General features: G+C 34.5%; 1 protein-coding gene across 17 annotated transcripts in view; it reads right to left on the bottom strand.

The window, feature by feature from the left end:
- The window catches only part of PEAK1 (pseudopodium enriched atypical kinase 1), a 294,322-nt gene that overhangs the window by 158,902 nt on the left and 116,462 nt on the right, over positions 1–18,958 (bottom strand). For 15 of the 17 annotated variants that reach the window (XR_003311383.4, XM_044391996.3, XM_048221524.2 and 12 more), the window contains one exon: positions 14,057–14,138. The gene's annotated coding sequence lies outside the window, so the exon portion shown is untranslated. Of the gene's footprint in view, positions 1–12,797; positions 12,993–14,056; positions 14,139–18,550; positions 18,725–18,958 lie in introns of those variants that run through there. The other 2 variants (XM_057303667.1, XM_044391997.3) reach the window with 2 other exon arrangements.

The raw sequence follows: 18,958 nt of genomic DNA, 5'->3' as shown, positions 1-18,958 counted from the left end.
TAAGTATTCAGAAGTGATAAGGTCAGCAACTTACTCCCTCAAATGATTCAGGAAAAATTATTATTCTTACACAATTTGTGTGTAAATTTCAAATTACAAATTAAAAAGAAAAAAACTAAAGTATCAATAGACCCTATCACAATACAGCTATATGCTTAAAGAGAAAGTAGTTCCGTAGTGAAATGAATTGAGGTAAAGTTACTCATTGTTTTCCTTTTAGCAATTCGTAATACGTTACCATATCAAATATTTCTACAAATCATGCATTTCATACTTTCATTTATTCATCTTTCCAACCACAAATAAATTGTATACTTAGGGCCTACTACATGAAAGGCAGTGTTGGAGAGATAAAGAAGTAATAATGGAGGCAAGATCTCTTCTCTTGAGTTTACATTGTAATACAGAAAGAGACAAGTAAGGGGCGCCTGGGTGGCTCAGTCGTTAAGCATCTGCCTTCAGCTCAGGGCGTGATCCCGGCATTCTGGGATGGAGCCCCACATCAGGCTCCTCCGCTGGGAGCCTGCTTCTTCCTTTCCCACTCCCCCTGCTTGTGTTCCCTCTTTCACTGGCTGTCTCTCTCTCTGTCAAATAAATAAAAATCTTTAAGAAAAAAAGAAAGAAAGAAAGAAAGAAAGAAAGAAAGAAAGAAAGAAAGAAAGGGACAAATAAGAACTAATTTCAGATGGTGATAAATGCTCTGAAAAAAATAAAACTGGGTGCTAGAGAGAGATTGGGGAGGTATAGATAATTTTAGATAGTACATCAAGGAAGTCCTCTGAGGAGATGATGTTCAAGTTAAAACTGAATGAAATGAACCAGACACACAATAATTTAGAAGAATGTTTCAGACTTAGGACATACATGTCATGAGATAGGAATGAGTTTATAATGTTCATTGAAAAAAGTTTCCAAATTATCCAAACAAGAATTTGTGAGAAATACCACACCCATCAAAAAACATGATCAGAAAGTACAAACTTCCAGTTATAAAATAAATAAGTCATAGGGATGTAACGTACAGCATGGTGACCATAGTTAATAATACCGTATTGCATATCTGAAAGTTGCTAACAGAATAAATCTTTAAAGTTCCCATCATAAGAAAAAAAATTCTGTAACTATATATGGTGATGGATGTTAACTAGATTTATTGTGATGATCATTTTGCAATATATACAAATATTGAATCATTATGTCGTATACCTGAAAGTAATATACAGTTGCACCTAATATAAAGTTGTATGCCAGTTACACTTCAATTTTTAAAAAATGTGGAAATTGTCCTGATTTTAAACCTATTTATTAATTTCTATATAATGACAACAATAAAATAATAATTATTTTAAATTCTTAACTTTTTTTTTTTAGTAACTATGCACACTGCCTGAGGAATCCCTAATATAACCTTTGACGTTAAAAACCTGTCAAAGCAGGGCACCTGGTTGGGTTAGGCGTCCGACTCTTTATTTTGGCTAGGTCATGATCTCAGGGTCATGGATTGAGCTGCAGGGGGGGAGTCTGTTGGAGATTTTCTCTCTCCTTCTCCCTCACACCACCCCCATTTCTAAAGTCAATCAATCAATCAATCAAAATCTGTCAAAGCTATATTGGTTCCATATTGTGTGATCTTGTTTACTTTGCAACCTAATTTAATAGTAGTTCAAAGAGTAATTCAAATAAAAATATCACTTGGAATTAAAACACAACAGTCTGCTAAGATCATACAGCTTACCTGGGAGCTTTTTAATAATTTAGAGCGGGGACTGTCACACTATGACCCAGGGGCCAAATCTGACCAGCCATTTGTTTATAAGTGGCCCACAAGGTAAGAATAACTTTTGCATTTTTAAATAGTTGGGGAAAAAAGGTCAAAGAAGAGTATTTTGAGACATAAAAATTACAAGATATTCAAATTTTGTTGTCTAGAAATAAAGTTTTATCAGAACACCATCAGCTCATTTTTTAATATATTGTTTATAGCTACTATTCCAGTACAAAGGCAGAGTTGTTACAACAGGGACCATATGGCCCACGAAGTCTAAAATATACACCATTTGGTCCTTTATAGAAAATGTTTGCCTGTTCCTGGTCTAAAGTATACTGAACATGTTTATACTCTACAGTGATAGGATTAATATTTTAAAACATTACATCAAAGAGTTCATTTAAGCACTTACCCACTGGTATATTTAGTCTTTCATGTTTCTAATTAAGTGTTAAGTAATAATTTTATATTTAAAATGACCATCTCATAAGATTGTATTTTTACACATTCAAAAATTCATTTGCCTAATTTGTGAGATTTATGAGGTATGATGAATCATTTTCCTTGGGTCAGTTTCTGATTTAAAGTTTGTAAAGGACTCTGAATTGAAAAATAAATAAACACTCCTACAGATGACACAAGATCATTTATAACAATACTGAAGAAAAGTGAATCAATGGTTAAATGTTAGGTAAAAAGTCTGCTTGAGAGCTTCAGAATTTTGTAAGGGCGTTAAGTATTAAAAATTCATTGTGGAATGATTCAACTTCCATTTCTGACCGTGAGGGATTCACAGCAGGTCTAGAATAATCCTCCCACTGCAAACAACTAGAACACAGGATAAAATATAGGGAAGGACTATTTTCAGACATGGGCAGTGCAGGACTGTGATCCCTGAAAAAAAGGAAACAAACAAGGCACGGCCTACCATCACCCAAGCCTCTCAGCCAGGAAGCAATTAACCACTCCGGAGCAGGGAGGAGGAACCCAGACAGAACCTGGCAATCTTGCTGACTTGAGGAGACAGGGAAAAAAGTGCAAGGACGCCAAGGTAGCTAGAATTTATAAGGCAGAGTTCCAGAGAGGAGAGAAAGTGTTCCAGTAATTTCAATGAGGGTTCCCTAGAGTTTCTAGCTAAATAAAAACCTATACATGAGAAGAGTAAAATTTCTTTAGACCAGCTAACAAGAATTCCTATGGAAAGAAAGTTACCAGGGAGTTGTAAGACAAAGGCTTCTCAGAGCTGACATGGGGCCAAGACTTCAACAAGTTCCTTCAAGCAAGTAGGGAAAAACCTTGTTGAATATACAAGGCAGTAGTGACCCCAGAAGCTCCACATCGCAGAGGCTAGGGGAAAGTAGCCCTAGAATAAAAGCTACTACAGACCCACCTGAAAGGACTTTAAAGGCTAGGAAAAAAATCAAACTAATATGCGATTTATAATGCCTGCCGGAAAAAGTCCAATATTCTTCAAAGGAATGCCACAAAATCAAGGACTCAACACATAAAATTCACAAATATGTGACATTTAATTAAAAATTATTGGCCAAAGAAACAGGCAAATGTGACACATAACCAGAAAGATATCAGTCAATAGACAGACAGACCTGGAAATAACGGCATGATGGAATTAATGGGGCAAAGGCATTGAAAGCGCTATTACAAGTATGCTGCATATTCAAGAATGTAAATGAAAATGGGAATATAGTGAAGAGAGAAATGGGGGGTTTTCTGAAAGAGCCAAATAGAACTTCTAGCAATTAAATATATATATATATATATAATATTCAAAATCCCTTCATGGGATGAGACAAACAGTGGTTTATGCACTGCAGAAAAAGAGATTAGTGAACTTCAAAACACTTTGGGGCACCTGGATGGCTCAGTCAGTATAGTGTGTGACTCCTGATCTCAAGGTCGTGAGTTTGAGCCCCTCGTTGGGTGGAGATATTACTTTTAAAAAAAGTAAATACCAATAACAAAGGTGAAGTGCAGAAAGAAAAAAATGACCGTGAGGCAATGGAAAAACACTGTTGTAAAGGCCTTACATTAAAAGAGAAGTGATAGAATATTATTTGATAATAGAATGTAGTAAACTAAAGAGGCACAGTATAAATTCTGGAGTAACCACTAAAAAAAAAAATAAGAGGTAGAACAGTAGGGGAATAAACCAACAGGGAAGATTAAAAGTATAATTAATTCAAAGTATAATTAATTCAAAGGAAGGGTTAATAGGAAATAAACAGCAAGATGGTAGATTTAAACCCAACCACATTAATAAATATGTTAAATGGTAATTGTTTAAATAATCCAATTAAAAAACTGATAAAAAAGCAAGACCAATACATGCTAGCGATCAGAATTGCCCACTAAAATAAGGAAATAGGTTAAAAGTAAAAGGATGGAAGATACACCAAAACACCAAAATCTTAAAAAAGCTGGAATAGCCATATTTATACCAGACACTATAGAAGACAAACGAATATTACCAAAGATAATGAGGAACATTTCACAATGATTAAGGGTCAATTCATTTAGAAGATAGAATCTAATTCTAAATGTGTAGGTATAGAATACCAGAAGTACAAAACACATAAAGGAAAAACTGACAGAACTGAGGGGATAAAACAAACAAGTATACAAATACAGTTGGAGACATCAACATTTCTCCTAGTAACTGGAAGAACAGGTACAGCGGAAATTCAGCAAAGATAAAGAAGACTGTAATAGACTCTCAACTGAATTGATATTTACAGAACATGTAAACCAACAACAGCAAAATATAAATTTTTATACTGCCTATGAAACATTTACCAAAACAGACCATCTGCTGAGCCAGGAATAAGTCTTAACAATTAAAAGAATTGAAACTATACACAGTACATTCCCTTATCACAATGGAACTAAATGAGAAATCAATAACAGAAAGATATCTGGAAAATTCCCAAACATTTACAAATTAAACAACATACTTCTAAAATAACTCAAGGGCCAAATAAAAAATCACAAGGGAAATCAGAAAATATCTTGAAATGAATGAACAGAAAACCCAACTTAGCAAATCCTGAGATGCAGATAAAAAGGTACTTTGAGGAAATTTATAGTTTTCTATGTTTACATTGGGGGAGGGGAGTCTAAAACCAATTACCTAAGCTTCCACCATAAAAAGCTAGAAGAAAAGAGAACAAATTAAATCAAAGTAAGTAGAGACTAACAAAATAACCAAGAATAGGAATCAATAAAACAGACAACTGAAAAATAGGAAAGATGAATGAAACCCAAAACAGGTTCTGTGAAAAGAAAAAAAGAGTCAATGAAATTGATAGACCTCTAGCTGTACTGAATGAGAGAAGACAGAAATCATCAATATCAGGAATGAAAGGGGAAACATTACTTGAGAGTCTACAGATATTAACAGAACAAGAGACTATTATGAATGATTTTATGACAATAAATTTGACAACTAAGATGAAATAGACAAATTCCTTAGAAGACACAAATTACCAATATTGACTCTGGAAGTAACAGAAACCTGAATAGCCCTATATCTGTTAAAGAAATTAAGTTTGTGGGTTTTTTTTTTAAGATTTTATTTATTTGAGAGAGAGAGAGAGAGAGCGCATGAGCGTGGAGAGGGGCAGAGGGAAAGGGAAAAACAGACTCCCCACTGTGCAGGGAGCCCAATGTGGGGCTCAATCCCAGAACCCTGTGCTCATGACCGGAGCTGAAGGCAGCTGCCTAATGGACTGAGCCACTGAGGTGCCCCAGAGAAATTAAATTTGTAATTTAAAAATGTCCTCACAAAGAAAGCTCCGAATTTTCAAATGGTACACCGTGAATTCCATCAAACATGTAAAGACAGAAGTAATACCAATCCTACACAAATTCTTCTACAAAATAGAGGAGGGAACATTTCCCAACTGATTTTATATGGCCAGCATTAGATTGATTCCCAAACCAGAAAAAGGGATTTTAAGAAAAGCTCACATCAATATCTCTCACAAATAAAGATGCAAAAATCTCTAACAAAATAGCAACTCAAATTCAGCAATATATAAAGAAGGAATGCAAGGTTGATTTTACATTTTTAAAAAATCAATGTTATTAATCATATTAACAGAATAACAGAGAAAAACAATATGATCATTTCAATAAACAGAAAAAAAATTAACAAATTTCCACACCCATTCATAACAAAACTTCAGACAACTCAGAATACAAAAGAACTACCTTAATTTGATAAAAGATGTCTGTAAAATACTGACATAATAATAAATAATAAACATTCTATTCAACATTACACTGGAGTTCATAGCCAGTGTAATGAGGCAAGAAAAAGAAAAGAATAAAAATAGGAAATGAAGAAGTTAAGATGTCTTTATAAGAGACATGACTGTTTATATAGAAAATCCTAAGGAATCAACAAAACAAATACAAAGACTATTAAGCGACTTTAGCAAGACTGTAGAATAAAAGGTCAATATTCATATATCCATTATATTTCTGTATCTATCAACAAACAACTAGAAATTTTAAAACTTTTAAATGCCATTTGTAACAGCGATTAAAAACATGAAATACTTCAGTTTATCCCTTACAAAATATGTGCAAGACTTATAAAATGAAAAGTACAAAACACTGCCAAGACAAATTAAAGAAAACTTAAATAAATGAAAAGATATATTGTACTTATGGATTGGAAGATTCAGTATTATTAACATAGCAATATTCCCCGAATTCATCTATACATTCAATTCAATTCAGATAAAAATCCTAGGGGTCTTTTGTAGAAATATATAAGCTGATTATAAAATGTATATGAAAATTCAAATGAACAGGATAATCAAAATAATTTTGAAAATTAAGAACAAAGTAGAAATACTTGTAATACCCTCTAGAGTTATTATTAAGCCAAAGCAATCAAGACAGTTTGGTAATAGCCTAAGGATAAACATATAGAAAAATGCAACAGCATAGAAAATCCTGGGGCTCCTGGGTGGCTCAGTTGGTTAAGTGTCCAAGTCTTGATCTCAGCTTAGCCCTCAATCTCAGAGTCATTAAGTTCAAGCCCTACACTGGTCTCCATGCTGGGCATGGAGCCTACTTAAAATAAAAAAATTAAAAAAAAAAAAAAAAAAAGAAAATCCAAAAATAGACCTATAAATAAATCGATGGACTTTCAAAGGTGCCAAGGTAATTCAATGTGTAAGAAAACATTTTCAATAAATGTTGCTAAAACAACTGGATATTCATATGGAATGAAAACGAATTTTGCCTTTACCTCACACATTTTGTATATGTACAAAAACTAACTCAAAATATACTATAAACCTAACAGAAAATGTGAAACTATAAAACTTCAAAAAGAAAACACAGGAAAATAGTTTATGGACCTTAGCCAGCTGATAACATACACTTTACAAAATTAAAAACTTCTGCTGTTTTCAAAGCATCATTATAAAAACTAAGTGGTCAGTATGTACATAAAACAATTAAAACCACAGTAAGATACCACTTAACTAACACTCATTAAAGAGCTAAAATTTGAAAGACCGATAATTCTAAATATTGGCAAGGATGCAGAGCTACATTGATGCACCAAGCAGCACAGCGGCTACTAGGCACATAGAGCCATTTAAATTAAATTTGATAAATTGAATAAAAAATTCAGTTTCTCAGATGTACTAGCCATATTTCAACAGCCACATGTAGCTAGCGACTAATGTACTGGACAGTGTAGATATTGAACATTTTCATTATTACATAAATGTCTACAGGATGAATTAATGCAGAACATATGAAATGCTCACGCATTACTAGTAGGAATATAAAATTTTGCCAGCAAGTTTAGTAGCCTTTTTCAAAGTCAAACAAAACTCACCATTTAACCCAACAATTCCACTCCTAGGTACTGACCCAGCAGGACTGGTTTCATTAGAAGCCTAGTGGGAGCTGGTATACAGAACCTCTCTGTACTATCTTTGCAACTTCCGGTGACATCTATAATCATTCCAAAGTCAATAGTGAGTTAACTTTGTGAATATTTTAAGAACTCACTATCAGCATTTCTATGACATATACAAGTAAATTTTCCCTCTTTTCTCTAAAAAAACAATAAAAACAAAAAAGCGATCACAGCAGCTTTATTTATAATAGCTAAAAACTGCTAACAATTCAATGTTCATTAACGGGTGTTCTAGTTCTACTACTGCCACTACTTAGTTGATGCTGAGTAACTTAACCTCTCACTTGGTTTCTCCTTATAAGATGAAAGGAAATAATTAAATGATTTCCAAAGCCTCTCCCTATTCTAAAACCTATTCCTATTCCATGCTTCTGTTACATTTTTACTGCCCAAAATTAAAAAGGAACACAAAATATTTCTATGCACTCAAGTGGATTCTAAATTCTTGCTTCAGACAGTGTGGGCTGGCTTTGGTTTTATGCGATCTTTTCCTGGGGCTCTGAACATTTGACCTTACTAGCTTTGAGCACATGATTTTTATTTTTTTTTTATTTTTTTTTAAAGATTTTATTTATTTATTCGACAGAGATAGAGACAGCCAGAGAGAGAGGGAACACAAGCAGGGGGAGTGAGAGAGGAAGAAGCAGGCTCATAGCAGAAGAGCCTGATGTGGGGCTCGATCCCATAACGCCGGGATCACGCCCTGAGCCGAAGGCAGATGCTCAACCGCTGTGCCACCCAGGCGCCCCTGAGCACATGATTTTTAGATAATAGCGCTCTCTCCTATTTGAAATAACCAGGCTTCAGACTATAAGGACTATATAAGATTTCTACTCCCTTTATCACATCAGACATTCTCTATATTTTGCTGTTAAAAAGTCTGTGAACCATCGTTCATGCTACCAAAATGATGCTTATTTTTAATTTAATAAGACATGTGGTATTGGCATTACTGGAGAATAGAAAGTAAGCCATTTTTAATGGTTTCACGTAATATGATAAAGTACTTTTTTTAAAACCCTATATGGAAAATCTAGAGTTCCCCAAATCTTTTGCTATCTTTCATTCCTCCTGCAGAAGACTTGCAGACGAGCAACATTTCAGACTACAATATCTTTTACTGAAATATTATTTATATATATATAAAGATGAACAAAGTCAGCAAAGGAGCTTATACAATTTTAATTTCAAAATCAGTGTTCATAGAAAATCTGATTACAATTAATGGTCTTTGGTTTAAATTTTCCTTGGAGATAGGTTCTCCTAAAAAAAGACCAGAGAGCAAATGATTATCTATTTTCTTTATTATGTTCAATTAGCCAACATATAGTACATCATTAACAACACTCTCAATTTCACCCAGCAGAATACTTTTTGAATACTTAGGAAAATCATTCAATCTTCTCACTTTGAGAAATAAAAAAAATGAAGGTGGCACATATATATGCCAACAAATACTCAATTAATTATACTTGTGTAATACTATTTTTCTCTGGGTAATTCAAATACCCAGGCAATGACAAATGGACTGATCTTACAAATGTAGGCCAACAAATTCAGTAACTCCCCTTTATCACCTGTATTTCTGGTTTTTAAAAATATGAATCAACTCATTTAATTCTTTAAAATACATACCAAGATATAAAATGAAGTACTGAGCTATATTTAATTGTTAAATAGCAATACATTTAGAAAAAAAGAAAACTAATCAATATTTTCTTATAACTCCACTGCTGCATCAAGCTTCAAGAAGAAAGCAGCAAATCACTTAAACTTCTTGCATTTCCCTGGTATTTAGATCACACACTCACATACATACACACACAACTCAACATCTTTGTATTTCCCTCACTGTCACCCTGAAATTTACTGAACATGACATCAAAAAGTATCTGAAAGTTCCTCATATTTCTGTATGTCTATTAAGAACTGATCTCATATTAGAAAGTACACTGGCACAGAAACTAAATTCCATAGAAAAAAGCAAATCTATATTAATATTGAAAAAATCTCCTGGCAAAACACTTTATTTAGTGCTACTAGATTTGTCAACAAGACATTTAAAAAAAAGTGTTTCAACTATTTCTTTATAGAAATAATTAGCTTACTTTTAAAAATTCTAAGCCCTCAGCTAAGTATCATAACTTTACTATGACTACTGAATCACAGCTGGCCAATGAGAAGCTAATTGTAGTCCTTAAAACTCACTATAGTCTGGGCAAGCATGACACAGTAATATTATTATAACAGGCACAATTTATTGAAAGTGTTTATGTCAGGTGTTAGAAGTTTCTAGGAGACTAGCTCCTGAGCTATGTAGCAAAACAAAAATTAAGTATCAATTACTGTGAAGTGGCCTTTTCGGTTTTTCCTTTAAAGAACCTTAAAGTGGGTCAGTTAAGCATCTACCTTCAACTCAGGTCAAGATCTCAGGGTCCTGGGATTGAGCTCCATACTGGACTCCCTGCTCAGCAGGGAGTCTACTCATCCCTCTCCTTCTGCCCCTCCCCCCCCATTCTGCTCTCTCTCTCTCTCCTCTCAAATACAAAAAATCTTTTTTTTTTTAAATAAAGAACCTTAAAGCAGCAGTTGAAAAAAACCCTTGTGCAAGTTTTGAGATCAGACACAAAACTGAGAATGAAAGACCAGTCTGTTCAAATTATCCTCAAATGTCATTTCTCTGAATTCCATGGTTCTGCAATGGAGTGAGAATGGGAGTGGGCTATGAGGCAGAGCTTGGTAGGCTATCAGCAGCTGGGCAAGAGAATCTTTAAAAAGACTCTCGAAGAAAAAAGATTTCAAGAACGTTCTTCCTCTCTAATTTAAGTCAAATCTTATAATGTTGTTTTCAGATTTTTTTCTACATTTACTCCGTCCTTTATTGTTTTCCTTTTTGATTAGAACTATATGAGAGATCCTGCTCCATTAGTTCTATAGAATATAGTTTATAATTTTAAAAAACTTTAGTACAGAATGAAAAACAGAAATTTTGTTAATGATGAAATTGTAATATCCACAGTAAAAGCACCATCATACCAAGCAATTAAAAAAAAAAAAATCAGCTCCTTTTAAAGGAAGGACAATTTGGAGACCAAAACTGTAAAAGAAAAACTGCTAACATCCATATACAAGTTTTAAGACAATTTTCTTTCCAATTAAAAAAATTTAGATTGTTTACAGAAAGTTACCAAGGAAAGCAGCATTATCTACAATAGCCAAATTATGAAAAGAGCCTAAGTGTCCACTGACTGATGAATGGATAAAGAAAATATGGTGTGTACACTTGTACACACACACACGCACGTGCATGGGGCTATTAGTCATAAAAAAGAATGAATTCTTGCCATTTGCAACAACATGGATGGAGACAGACAAGTACTATGCTGAGTGAAATACTCAGAAAAAAAACCAAATAACCATATGATTTCACACATATGTGGAATTTAAAAAACAAAACAAACAAGCAAAGGGGAAAAAAAAGAGAGAGAGGCAAACCAAGAAACAGACTCTTAATTATAGAGAACAAACTGATGGTCATCAGAGGAGAGGTAGATGGTGGGGGCGGTTAAATATGGTATGGGGATTAAGGAGGGCACTTGTTATGATGAGCACTGGGTGTTGAATGGAAGTGTTATATCACTATATTGTACACGTGAAACTAATATTACATTCTGTGTTAACTAATTGAAATGTAAATAAAAACTTGAAAGAAAGAAAGAAAGAAGAAAGAAAGAAAGAAAGAAAGAAAGAAAGAAAGAAAGAAAGAAAGAAAGAAAGAAAGAAAGAAAAAGAAAAAGAAAGAAAGAGAAAGAACTAACAAACGAACCAGGGTAAAGCAATTTGTCATCCAGCACAGCCAGGTCACTAGCATAGAAACAGGTGACATTTCTAAGGGATACCTCCATATTACAGAGCAGAAACGGGGGGGGGGGGGGGGAACACCAAAAAACACCTCAGATCACTAAACGCAATGAAATAAATAATTGTGTGTGAATCTTAGCTTCCCACACTTACTTACTCATTTGTTTTTTCAGGATCCCCTTTCAAATGAACTGTTTTAAGTTCCCCTAGCTCACCTACAATTTTTTAATACTTTATTACAAAGTACAGTTTCTGTTTGAATTATTTTATTAAGGATAAAGCAACTCAAATAGTACACTATTGATAAACACAAGAATACTAAAAGTCAGTTATGCTTACTCCTAATCCAGGAATAAATGAAAACAAAGTTTAAATCAGCTCATAGACCTCAGTTTTTGCCACCTCCTTCCCTCTTTGTTTCTGCTATTTATACTGCTGAGGTCATTCCACTTTCATACTGGGAAATGTCTGTTTTTCCTGCTTGGACTTGCTTCACAAATCACTGAATTCTCACTTTCTCATACAACAGGACTTCATCACAGGATATAATTAATCCCACTAAAGCAAGCAAACCTGTTAAACTTTAGGCCCAGCTATGAGACCTTGGATGAACTCATTTCTATAATAATGATGCTAATATTTAATCCACAAGACTGTGGTGAGGCTCATATGAGGTTAAGTATATGAAAGAGCTCTGAATGTTCAAAGTGTCACACAAAGGTGAGGGTCTCCGTTTCTTCATCTGTCATAAGGGAGGACTCCATTAGCTAATCTCTAAAAACTTTCCTTCCATCTCTAAAAAGTCTTTGATATTTACGTTCGAAGCACATAAAACTCTTCCTACTCAGATGATAACTTTATAGCTGTAAGAGATGTAGGGAACAATCAACTCAAACTTCTCATCTCACAAAAGAGTCCAAAGGCAGGCTAAGGAGCCTGCACACCAGAGAAGTCAGTAGGAAAGTCAGGGCTGGCTGGACTGAGACCTGACTCTGCTGCAAAATCCCTTCTGGCATGTGATGCTGTTCACTATTCTATGAGCTTAAAAATCCCTCTTCACCACAGCTTAAACAATTACCTTTTCAAACTGGTTACAATGAAAAGCTCATTAAAAAGACGTAAATTTTAAAAATAGTATAATAAATAAAATAACAATAATAAAATAAAAAGATGTAAATATTATTTTGGTGAAAATGACTTAACTGCTAACAGTCCAGTTAAAAATGTTCATACATGGGGCGCCTGGGTGGCACAGCGGTTAAGCATCTGCCTTCGGCTCAGGGCGTGATCCCGGTATTATGGGATCGAGCCCCACATCAGGCTCCTCTGCTGTGAGCCTGCTTCTTCCTCTCCCACTCCCCCTGCTTGTGTTTCATCTCTCGCTGGCTGTCTCTATCTCTGTCAAATAAATAAATAAAATCTTTAAAAAAAAATAAAAAAAATAAAAAAATAAAAATAAAAATGGTCATACATGATACCAATCAGGCTCCTCCACTAGGAGCCTGCTTCTTCCTCTCCCACTCCCCCTGCTTGTGTTCCCTCTCTCGCTGGCTGTCTCTATCTCTGTCAAATAAATAAATAAAATCTTAAAAAAAATAAAAAATAAAAAAAATGTTCATACATGATACCAACAGCAAAAGGGGATCAAATCAAACTGTCTAGCTATTCATTTGGCTTGTGTGGTATTCAAGTCAATGGGCATGATATAAACTCTATCTAACCTTCCCTAATTAAAGGGTTTTAATTCTGATTTTGTTACTTACTAGCTATGTGATCTTGGGCAATTTATTTATTTCTCTGAACCTCAGTCCCCTCATCTTTATTTTTTTCAAGTTTTTTTTTTTTTTAAGTAATCTCTATTGTGGGGCTCGAACTCACAATCCCAAGATCAAAAGTCTGATGTTCTTCTGACTGAGCCAGCCAAGTGCCCCTCCCCATCTTTAAAACAAGGATAATACCAAGTATTTCACCTGGTTATTGTGAATTAAACGAGCTAGTTCATGTCAAGGCCCTATAACAGTGTTTGGCACAACTGAAACTTAACCGAAATCAAATTTATGAGGTTCTGGTCCTCAAATTCAGTTATCAATAGTTGTACAACAACTAAACCTAAATAAAATGAGGGGCACTGTGACCTAACGGAAGGCAAATGAGGCTTGGAGTGAGTCAACAAATCTGAGTCTGAATACTAGCCTAAGAGCTTTTGACCTTGAGCAATTTACCAAACTTCTCAAAGCTTCTTATCTGAAAATGAGACTATTATCTAGCTTTTTATCATTCTGTCTTTCCTATTCACATTGCAAATACTTTGAAAAGGGCATGTCTTACTCATCTTTGTCTCTTCCATAGTAAGGTAAGGTTCAAAATTATAAGATTTGATGCTGGAGTAAGGCAAGAGATTGATAAAAAGGGATTCAAGACTAGAATAAATGTGTTACATTGCGAAAAAAGAAAGTACAAACCCAGTTTAACTGGCTCCAACTCCAGGCATTATGTCATTGCATCCTTTTCTTTCCTTAGAAGCGCTCCTCCAGTATTCTTTTCCTACAGGAAGAGGCAAAGTGGGAAATAAATATTAGTGAAGGTTATTTGAATCATACTTTAAAACTGAGCATTTTTTAATTTACCATTAAGCAGAGTCAAACTGTTATCCATCTACTTAGTGGAGTTGTTTTCAAGTGCCAAAATAACTAAGAGGTGTTTTAGTTTAGGAAATACTATGGTTTTAAGTAACCAAAAAAGTAATCTTACCTCAAAAAATTACTTTTAATGAATAACAATACCTTTGTTAAAGATTACTACTCAGGATAGATCGTATGAAGCACTGTAGTTCATTACATTATGCAAAAATATTTCTAAGACTAAGCTCTTAATCTTCTGGGTGAAGAGTGCATGGTGAGACATATCAAACTATGAGAATCTGATGAAAACTGAATTGCATCTCCCCCCAAAATGCACATACATGAATCATATTTTCCATATAATTTTAGTTGAGACATTAAACCCAGTCATCTATCTGTGAATCTCTAAAACCTGGTAGTAGACTCTGAGGAACAGTTTTTGAGTTACTCAAAATAGCAGATTTATAGGATTTTAGAACCATAAGCAATTTAGCAATCATCTAATGCAAACTGCTAATAGAAAAATGAAGAGGCAGTGGCTCAGAAAGTTATAAAGAATTAAGTAAAGGCTTACTGTACTCAGGAACAGGGGTGTCCAACTACTATGCTAATCCACATAAGACTGACCATGCAAAATTTAGTATAAATCAGTGCCTTCGGTTTAGAATAATTCTCACAATGAAACCCAAACAGGAGACTGCCAAATGGTCTTTTGGTCCAAACATTAGTGGTGGTTAAGAGAATGAACTTTAGAGTTTTTCACAGACATGTGAAAAAGTTGATCAATTCACTTTATCTTTCTTATCTTCAGGTTCTTCAAATACAAAATGAAAATACTGAAACCTACCAATGTAGGATTACTTTAGGGATAAAACCTGATAACATATATAAAGTATTCAACACGGTGCTTGGTACACAGTAGGTGCTCAGGAAACGATATGGATTAAAAATATTTCTTGTCTACAACAAAATGGATGGATCTAGAGTATAATACTAAGTAAAATAAGTCTGTTAAAGACAAATACCATGTGATTTCACTCATATGTGGAATTTAAGAAACAAAACAAATGAGAAAAGAGAAAAAGAGACAAACCAAAAAACAGACTGTTAACAAGACAGAGAACGAACTGGTGGTTACCAGAGGGGAGGTGGGTGGGGGGATGGGTGAAATAGGTAAGGGGGATTAAGAGTACACTTATCATGATGAGCACTGAGTAATATAGAGAATTGAATCACTATAATGTACACCTGAAACAAACATAACACTGTATGTTAACTATACTGGAATTAAAGTTTCTTAAAATTAATACTTAAAAAATTTTCTTGTCAAGTCATGGAATTGGATAAAACACGAAACAAGTCTCTAAGTAAAGGAGATGCCTTCTAGTTGAACAAAATAACTGGCAAACATTTACTGAGTATCTTCTACATAATATACTATTCAAGGTGTTACTGAGGATATAGAAAAGATAAAATTGTCCTTTCAAGAGGAATTAGGTAAAGACAGAGCTTTCTCCTCATTTCTGTCCTGGGCTTCTCTTTTTCCTTTTCCCCTTAGGGTTCAGCTTTTTTGCATACATTGCCTGGGTTCCCACCGGGACTAGGAGGACCCCTCACATGATAACCCCTAATTCTGACCTTTCACCTGAGCCTCAGACTCCTATATCTTGTTGTTTTTGGATATTTCCACCTCAATACACCATAGGTAAAAACTCAACATGTTCAAAAGTGAGCTTTTCGTCTCTTCCTAAAATCCATCCCTTCTTTCAATTCCTTGTTCTGGTTAACAGTGCAGCAGCCACTTAGATACACCAAAAGTCTAGCAATAATCACAGTTCACCAATCATCTTCAAGTCTCATTGAGTTCTACACTAAATGCTTTCGAGTCTACTTTCGCAATTCCATCCCTATCAATAGTATCCAAATCCAGGTCATTATCTCTCAGTATGACTGATTTAGTAATCCAACCACTCTTACCCTACCCCAGAGTCGATTGTACTGCTGCCAGAATGATCACTCTAAAATGAAAATCTTGTCACAGCATGCACCATCATATGTTAGACCCTTCCATGGCTATTATCCATAGACTGAAGTCAAAGTTCACCCACAGAAAAAATGGACAGTATGACATTTAAGTACTCAATGACCTGGCTCATGCCTATCTCTTCAGCTTCACTTCACATCTCCCCCTTTATCACACCACAGCCATACTGAATCCCATGTGTTCTCACGCTGTTCTCTTTGCCAATATATCCTTAACACCCTTTGCACAAATAGGAAATTCCTACTTGTTCTTCAAGATTCAGGTCCAGGATCACTTCCTGTGGGAAGCCTGTCCAGAGTATACTTCCCTACTCCACCAAGCTCACACTTCACTACAACAAGCACACAGGAGACATTTGTTACACTGAACAAAAATAAAACTAAGCGAACTAATGACACAGCAGCAATTAATTTACAAAAATAAAGCCAATGAGAAGGGAAACTAGTTGGATTTCAGTGTTTCTTTGGAGAAAAGAAAGTCTTGATCTGAAGATCTGAGGAGTAATTGTTCACAGATTGTTGGAAGAGAGGAAATAAAAGCATCTGAGTAAAAGAGAGATGGAGATGAACACATTTAGAGGAGAAATGTGGAAATGTGTATAGTAAGGCTGGAGGGATAGTAAACAGCAAATATAAACTCATAAATGTTGCCATCCTTATAAAGAGGTTTAGGAAACACAACCAATAAATGACGAGACATTTCAAATAATTTTCTCTGAAACTATATGATATAGTTGCCATTTACAGACACTACCTTACATTTCCATTAGAGGAATATTAGTTTAGAAAGATATTTTCATCTTTTAGTTAATCCCTTGTGATCTTATAGGTTTAAGAAAGTACTCCTACCTAATTCGCATGTACTAAGGAACTTTACATCAAATCCTGAAATTATTATATATCTTTATGTTGCATGACAATGTGCTGAACAGGAAAAAGGTAACATAGACTATGTCAGGTAGATCAAGGGCTAGTCAACCTTATTAAATAATCTTTATTATTAGAACATTAGATTATTCCAAGTCAGAAGAAGAAACTGAAAATACAGTAAGCTTAATATTAAAGTCACAGAGGAATTAAACTATAAATATTTTGTTCTCTGAATACAGAATAATTAAAGAATATCAATCCTGAAACTTAAATACACTAGTCATAATGCAGACAAAGAACAGATCTATGAGGTATTCCCACATGAAGAGTGAAGATTAAGGTCATCTACCAAGAATAAAGAGAGAAAAAAAGTTTTGTCATCTCTGAACTACACTTAATGACAAAATCTACTGCTTGCAGTAAAGACAGAGAACATTCACTCTAATACATTAGCTAGAATACCACACAATTAGTCAAAAGGGAATCAAGTTAGAAACTGAAGCAGCACAAGTAAATCAGCCATCCCAAACTGAAGCATCTCTAAATGGAGTTCTATATCATTTTTATGTTATATATTTAACTATATAGCTGTATAAGATAATAACAATCCAGGGCATATCTTCTATATCAAAAAGAAAGGTGATTAGAAAACAGATATATGCTGACAAAGCACAGAAGCACTTTGGAGCATAAAAGTCATTTGCATGGAGTTGTATGTCTTCTTGTCCTTGACTCTGTAAACGCCAATTCCCTGCTTTCAGGTTTGCAGACAGCAAAAAGTGAGATACAATGCTGAATGCTAATTTTCAACATAACACTGATGTTATGTCAGAAGATATGGGTAATTCTCACTCTCGCATAATACCTGTCATTTTAAAATACCCCTACTGATATGAACCAACGTTCGTGAATGAAAGGTGGAAAAATCCTTTTGATCTGTTGTATTCAAGCAAATTGACAGATATGAATGCACAAACACTAGTCTTCGATTATGAAATCCCCTCACACATAAACACCATTGTAAAATGAATTTCTCTAAGGGGAAAGGGACTGAAAATGTTACAAGCTTGCTAAAGAGAATAATACCAAACTATAAAAGAAACTGGCAGCCCAAGAATATGATGGTGACAGCCACGCTATGCTCAAGTGTGCTGTAGATGATCACTTATGCTGTCAGCCAATGTCATCTGAATTTCTTCAAAACTCCATTTTATGAAAAAACCACTAGCTTAGGGAGGGAATATAGAATCATCTCTCTGATCGAAAATGGCAAGCTATTTTTGCCCGATATGTATTTATCTTTCCACAAGAAGAGTTATATATTTCTTGTGACCATAATCTTAACCATAAATTTGGGCCAATGTCTGCACTGTACAAATGTAAGTATTGTTCATAAAAGAGCAGCAGATTTTATATACATACACAGTCGATTCTCACTATTGTGGTAGTTATGTTTTGTTTCCATAAACACTGCAGCAGTGAGTACTGTACTTCTACTGCTTCTAGGAAATGGGAAATACAGGGTTAGCCTCTGATTACCACATTTTCATCAACTGATCAATACATAAAGTTTATATTATGTGTATTTCTGTTTAAAAACAAGTTATTTAATATATATTGTTCACTAAAATCGAACTCAACAGTGTAATTCATGACTGAATGAAGTTTATCTAATACACATACTGTTGCCATAAGGTACATCGGAACTACGTTGTATTTAGGAACACTACACAGCACTTCAGCACATTTGGAGAGCATGGTATACAGCATAATCACCCCCCAAAAAGGCACAAAAATATGCAAAATGTGGCACTAAGGAGATGGAGAAAG

This window comes from Ursus arctos, unplaced genomic scaffold, assembly GCF_023065955.2.
Source record: "Ursus arctos isolate Adak ecotype North America unplaced genomic scaffold, UrsArc2.0 scaffold_28, whole genome shotgun sequence".
In the NCBI taxonomy this organism is placed as follows: Eukaryota; Metazoa; Chordata; class Mammalia; order Carnivora; family Ursidae; genus Ursus; species Ursus arctos.
Note: the sequence above shows the minus strand (reverse complement) of the source record. Positions and strands in the feature narration are given on the sequence as shown.